The sequence below is a fragment of the Schistosoma mansoni genome, chromosome 4, assembly GCF_000237925.1.
Source record: "Schistosoma mansoni strain Puerto Rico chromosome 4, complete genome".
Taxonomy (NCBI): Eukaryota; Metazoa; Platyhelminthes; class Trematoda; order Strigeidida; family Schistosomatidae; genus Schistosoma; species Schistosoma mansoni.
The window spans coordinates 14,674,400-14,681,709 of NC_031498.1; the positions used below are offsets into that span (position 1 = coordinate 14,674,400).

Consider the following 7,310-nt stretch of genomic DNA (forward strand, 5'->3'; position numbering starts at 1 on the left):
GGACGGCCGATTCGTCGTATTGTGGGACTCCTCAGCAGGGCGCATCCACGATCCCGCCCTGCGAGATTCGAACCCACGATCTATCAGTCACGTGCCGGCTCAGTGGTCTAGTGGTTAAGTGCTCGCGCGCGAGACTGATAGGTCATGGATTCGAATCTCGCAGGGCGAGATCATGGATGCGCACTGCCACTGAGGAGTTCCATAATAGGACGAAACGGCCGCCCAGTGCTTCCAGGTTTTCCATGGTGGTCTAGTTTCAATCGACTCATGAGTTCAACTAAAAAAATTACTGAAATCTCCACAAAAGCCCCTTCTGATATTTGATATTTGTTGATAATTCTTAATATTTGAAGTATATGATCATCATTAACTGTAGAAATTAGTTGAAGTTTAGAAGGTCTCTGGACCCGACAATTCGTCACTGATTATTATTCATGAAGCAGCATTATTTAGATAAATACTAAAACTTTTATCTTGTTGACTTACAACACTTTAATGGGATCAAAATAAATAGACAAATAAATTAGAAAATGAACGTTATATAAAACACTGAAGATAACATTTATCTTTCCCATTCTAACATAATAAGAAAATGTGCTTTAATATAAATTAACGTTTAAGACTAACTGTACGTTGATGTTTAGCAGTGAGAATAAAAAAGGTGAGAAATTGGACAACACTTAGAGCAGTGATATATAATGGAAGGTAAGTATGTCTATTGACATTCGACCAAATTTATGAAGCTTTTATAATGATTTATGGGAATGTGAACACGATGTCTTTTGGAAGAACTATGTGGTACCACACGTTGCACATCAATAATTTATTAAAATCCTTGGATTTACATGGAATTTATCAAACTGCAAAACGCTCCTAACTTTATAACTTTTTACTTCATTAAATCTATTCAAGGATAAAAACATAAACCATCATTTTTACGGGGTACTGTTAAGGATGTTACACAAACGATACATGTCTGCCTAACAGACGCAAATTTTACTGTGAACTAGTTTAACTTTGTACTATTTTATAGCTGTCAAATACTGATTACGAATTGGAATAAATGCTTGGGTGGTTCATACTTGATCATATCTATCTTTGAAAAATGGCTGACATGTGATGGAACTATCAATTAAATGATTCTGACATTATAAATATAAATGATAAATCAATTACTTAGATTATATACCGTCACCCAGCAAAGTAGTTGAGACATACACTTCAAATCTTGACGTATCCCTTGAGTTAGCAATCTATTCCATCTAGAATAGCATTAATAGTAGATGTAAAGAAGGCTATAGGTAGTCGGGCAAAACATAATATTAGTCCATAGACTTATCATGAATTTGTTTGAGCCAAATAGTGAGATGTAGGCTTTCTTATCAATATTAGAGGCGTCATATGTAACATGCCGTTTAAGACTCTAAAACAAATAGGTATAAAACAGTTACAGTAACAAAAATACTTCCATAAATCTTTGCTTAAAGTTTTGTCCCTTCATCCCATTCGTCTCATTTGAAATGAATCACATATATTCTCTTTTCACTTAGTTAATTTCTTTTTATTGGTATTTTTATAGAGTGTGACAATGTGGGTCGCTAAGTTTCCTAGTTCATACATAAATGGTTAATATTAAATCTACCATACAATTCAGGTAAAATCTTTGTCACCATTTATTGCTCTTAACAAAAATTATTATAGTTAACTGATATAAATCAAGGTAAATAAAATTTGCTTTTAAGAAATAAAATCAATACACATTAAAGTTTTTCTCGGAAAAATTATTTTATATATTAAAAAAAAGAAAAACTAGAATATTCTGGCAAAAGTAATTTCCATTCAAATGGATTTATTAAATGTTCTGTTATTAAAATATTAGCTATATAATTCACTTAGTATTGTTTGTTTGAATCTTCCCATTAATGTGTTAGGACTGCAAATGGTCATTCTCTTATTGGCATATGTGCATACTGTGCGTATTGCCTCGATATAGCCAAGACGCGCGTTTTTCCACTGCTAGTTACTATCCATCTTTGCTTACAATGCTTGTGAAATAAGGCTATAGTAGAAAGCATGAGTCAATTGAAGCTAGACCACCATGGAAAACCTGGAAATACTGGACGGCCGTTTCGTCCTATTACGGGACTCCTCAGCAGTGCGCATCCACGAACCCGCTCTCGCGAGATTCGAACCCAGGACCTACCAGTCTCAAGCCGAAGCCCTTAACCGATAGACCACTGAGCTGGCACCCAACGGTGTTAATGTCTAACTTCAACTGATCCACGAAGTTGAGCAACCATTCACCAATTGTCTTCAGTGAGTTCCTATCTCACAACAGACGTGGTTTTGAACTCCACTGGTCACTGCTTCTCACTAGAGCTCCTAGATATACTTCTCGAAGTCACTAGTGAGCATATGAAAAATACTAAATCTCCACAAAACCCCTTCTGATAAATAAGGCTATATCGAGGCAATACGCACAGTATGCATATATGCCAATAAGAGACTGATCAACTGCAGTCCTAAAACATCAATGGGAAGATTCAAACAAACAATGCTATGTGAATTTAAACTACACCCCATTGCACAAGCAAGTGGCTATCAGGATTCAGTAGCTGAGTGGATAGGGCGATGGCGTTTAAAGCGAAAGATACTGGGTTCGAGTCCCAGAGTAAACGTCAACTCTGAGATGCAGGTACATCCAGCTGACTCGTCCCAAATAGGACGAAACACGCGTCCTGAATCCCACTGTTAGCCACTATTCATCTTTGCTTATTAGTTATATAAGTTTATATTTGAATATTTTACACGATTGCACAATTGTAAAAAAAATGTAAAGCAAATTCTATTGTAGAACATATCTGATTTAATGTTTGAAATACTAAGTCTTGTAATTGGCTAACAGTAATGAATCGTATTACATTATATTTTGTCAAAGTTACTTGAACTTATAATCGATATTTACTAAAGGCTATAGAGATTCAAATCAACAATCTTATTGTATGTAATATTTTATCATTGTTTGTTGTCAAGGTGAAGTCAGTAAATAAATTAATCATTATTCGATTCACATTTTTTGTATCCATATTCGTAAAACTCCTTATTTTACATATCTTACAGTTGGATATCAGTCCATTTGTAATATGTATAATATGTTCTACATTTTGATGCACTTTGAATGTTCGAATATATGATAAATCTATAATGGCATATTCATCATAATTATGATAACAATCAGATAGCTGCATCTTGAGATTGAGTTATTTGACCATCTACTAAGAAATAGTTGTATTTGCTTACTTAATTATTTCTCTATTTTTGCATGACTAAATTCAAGTTATTAACAAATGCAAAATCATGAATTCACAGGACAAGGACAATATAAAGATTTAAAATATGATTTGTCTATAATTTATATGATGTAAAGTATAACAATTATTCGATTTATATTTTGGGAGCTCTATGTTTTCTAAACTGAATACTAAATCAAACATTTTTGTGGTCTACTTATCAAAGTAGTCTTTAACTTTCGACTAAATGTTCAATTTATTTGAAACCATCAAGTCCAACCTTGACATGGATACCTTCAAACATTGTTTAAGCTGTTTGATTATTACACAAGCTTTCATTTCAGTCATCATCATTGGTCAAACTTTCGCATTTAGTCTTCTTTAAACAAAAAAAATTACCTTTATCTTTACACACTCTCCCATACCAAACTGAATTACTTTAAAGAAACAAATTTTCTGTCAACGTATGCATAAAGTAGAATTTTAAGCAGTAAAAGTTTCAAAGTAGAAATATCAAAACATTTGAACGTAATAATCAAGGTTTTTTTTAGTGTCATAGAAATGAGTACGAGATAAGAAAATTAGGCTAAAACGTTATCAGGTAGGTAAATAAACTTATTCTATAGAGGTTTTTACATACGTTTATTATGTCATATATATATATATTCAATAACCATTAGATACACTCACATTTTAGCAACTAAAACTACTTAGAAAACAAAAAAAATAGTTAAAACGTGGTTGAACGAAAGACAAGGCCTCAGAAAACGTAGAACAAAAATGGTAAAATACTGATAACGGTGTTCTATGGTTATTAGTATTAGACAATAATCATAATGAGATATAACATTTGTTACCGTGGTAACCTATGACTGGGTTGTCATCTATTGTTTCTTGTTTATACACATTATCTATATACGTACCTACAAAAATTTCATTATTGCCTACAGACAATTTACTTAGTCTTTTCAGTTTATTATTTGTATACTATAGACTGTTTATTATAGGGTCAAAATAAGTTCAAACTCTCTAAATTGACATGTTAATTGACTGTTAAATAATTTTCAATTAATCGCTAGGGTTTTCACAAAGGCTAGGTGTTTGATTATTTAGTTCATTTTTCGATTATTATATTGTACATTAAACTAAAATGATATTTAGAGAAAGAGTAAAGCAAGTATATAGTTATCGTTCTCATTGAGTGAACAGAATACAACCCATATGAGTTTTCATATGTGTTAGTGTGTATTTAAATTAAATCATCCAGGTTCATCAAAATAAACGTCATGTTTATGAGTGAGCGAAACACTTTCAATAGCCAAGTAAGGATAGAATGATCTATAGCAGCAACTGTTTATACGTCGTTTCTAATCTAATGTAGTCAATGAGTTAGACCTCACCGTAAACTTGATCGAATTCATAGACCAAAGTTTTCCATGCCAACGTTATGAAGTCCCTCAAGTGCTTATTACTTCTGAGTTAATGATTAGTGTTTGTTTATACACTCTACATTATAAAGTATTTATCTAGATTCCATTTGAGAAAGCTTGACAGATTCTCAAAACAATCTAGAGAAGATATGAAAATAGTAAATCTGCTTAGTCTAGTCAACGTTTTTGAAATATGGAATACATCATTTCCTAATTTTTTAAAAATAAATTTAGCATGTTTCTAGAAGCTGATAGAATTGCATCAGCACATGTAGATTCATTAATACTCTAGTTTTATCTACATTAGCTAACCTTCTAGATCAAAGTTTTTACACTTCTTGGCTTTTGTTTCCTCCTTGGTTCTCAATAGTTGAAGAAATATGGAGACCGGAACGCGGTTAGCAAGTTGGTACAAACTATATCAGTTATCTCAAGAAACGATTCTCTAGTTAATGTTAGTAACTGCATAGTTGTATTTATAGTGATTTTAAAAAAAATTAGTGATCCATTAGGTAACAAAATCAGATTGCATAATAAACTGTTAGGAAAATTTCATAAATCGCAAAGAATAACGATTGTTTTATGAACAATATATTTATGATAATACAATTGAGTAACACCCAGTTTCATTTTGAGGTTATGTTGCTTTTTATACAAAATATGAAACTCATTGGTGTAATTAGTGATTGCTATTTGGTGTAAGGTTAGAGTCATTTCAATTTTTTTACTCCCATGAATCATGATAAATGAATTTCAAATAAATGTTGCTTTTCATCTTTTGTAAATATCGGAGAAAATAGAATAATTTAGATCACAAGTTAACAATAAATTAGATTTCTTTTTTACAAAACAATCTTCAATTTACAATCCTAATTAATTTAATGAAGGCTAAAACTTTGTAGAGGATATAAGGCACTCTTTATAAGGTTAAAATAAGTATACTTTGTTTATGACTCATGAGCCTTATAATATTTAAATTGATGTTAACGTACTTTCGATTTGCTTCTTCTTATGACGGTTCGAATATTTAAACTTTATTTGTAAATAATACATATGACTTACATAAATCTCACTTAATTTGACAGGGTCTGATGAAAAACATATCTCACGGTCTTGAAAGTGGTGAAAAGTTTGCCGGTGATCATTTAAGCAAAAGTAACCTACATGTTAATGAGTGATCTCTTGATTTGAAAGTCAAAATACTATTATTCATGAACAACAGAATATTTGAACATGAACATAAGCCATAAATTTATTTGCAGTATCAGTGGTGACATTATTATTATAATAACGTATAATAAAACAGATATGATTCTTGTAGTCATTGAATAAGCTATATCCGGTGGACATAAGTTGATACTTTTCAAGTATGAAGACATCTCAAACCAAATCATTTAATTGGTGGATCTGCAGTTCTCTATAAGTATGATTTAATCAAAAAAATTTTGTTAAATCTCATCATGACTTACTTTAGAAACTAAAGAATCATAGGTACAATGTTTGACTGGTTTGATACTACTTGTGGCTCTTTTAACCATAATATTGAGTGGCATACAGTCAAGTTTGTGAAACAATCTAAGTTCTCTAGACATTAATGACAAGCCTACACTATAGGTGTCAATAGTCCCGAAATTAAGTCTCAAATTCCTCGAATAACCGTTACGGTGCACAAATAGGATCGTTTAGTTCTACGTACTGTCTAACAACATGTCGGTACTTCTCATAATACGAATAATCAGTAGTCGAATTTACTAAATTTGGTCTGTAATCTTTGCAACAACAAAGAGTGTGAGGTACACTGGTTATCGAACAATATTGAATTAAATGAATAGGAAATTATTGACATTTCTTTTCCAAAAATGAACAATATTTGAGCGAACAATTGTTTTCAATTACTTCATCATCAGGCTCTACAGTTATAAGTCCATAATTATTATGATATTTTACAAAGGCCAAAATGAGGCATGTATTAATGAATTTGACAATGTTATATGTTAAAAAATGGTGAACGTTTGCATCTGTTACGACATATATATACTTCAAAATTGTGTTATTTGTTAATTAGAAAGGTCATTTAATAAAGGTCAAAATGATTTTACTCAAGTGTCCCGTCACAATCAACATAATAGTAATTTAGGAAAAATGAAAATGCAAAAAAAAATTTGTGAATAGAATTCATAGTAGGAGAATTTCATCTTGTTAATTGAGATAATAAAGATAAATAGTAATAGTAATAAGATTGTTGTGTGAATATAATATGTAATAAAAGGGGATGTTGTCAAGGTAATTAAGATGAACGAATTGGGAATGATGGATGTGAAGATTAAGATAGAGGTTATCAACAAAAAAAAAACAAAAAAAGGGGGGAGGTTTATAATATTTAGTTCAGGAATCCGGTGATCCAGTCGTAGGCCAAGGTAAACATAGTGGCTGAATATACCTTTTCTGGATGCATAAGTTTGGTTTTTTGGAGTTGATCCAGATGGCTTCGGCTGTGTAAAGTAATCGTAATCTAGCTCATTGAGGTAGAGTTTTTGGAACTTGATATAAAACAGAGAAGGCTTCCTCTATTTTAATATGATGTTCACTG

General features: G+C 31.6%; 1 non-coding gene across 1 annotated transcript; it reads left to right on the forward strand.

Moving 5' to 3' along the window:
• The first annotated feature begins 2,605 nt into the window (after positions 1–2,605).
• Positions 2,606–2,677, forward strand: Smp_tRNA_02405_Pseudo_TTA.1.1. Its single transcript has one exon. It is a non-coding gene (tRNA).
• The last annotated feature ends 4,633 nt before the right edge of the window (positions 2,678–7,310 follow it).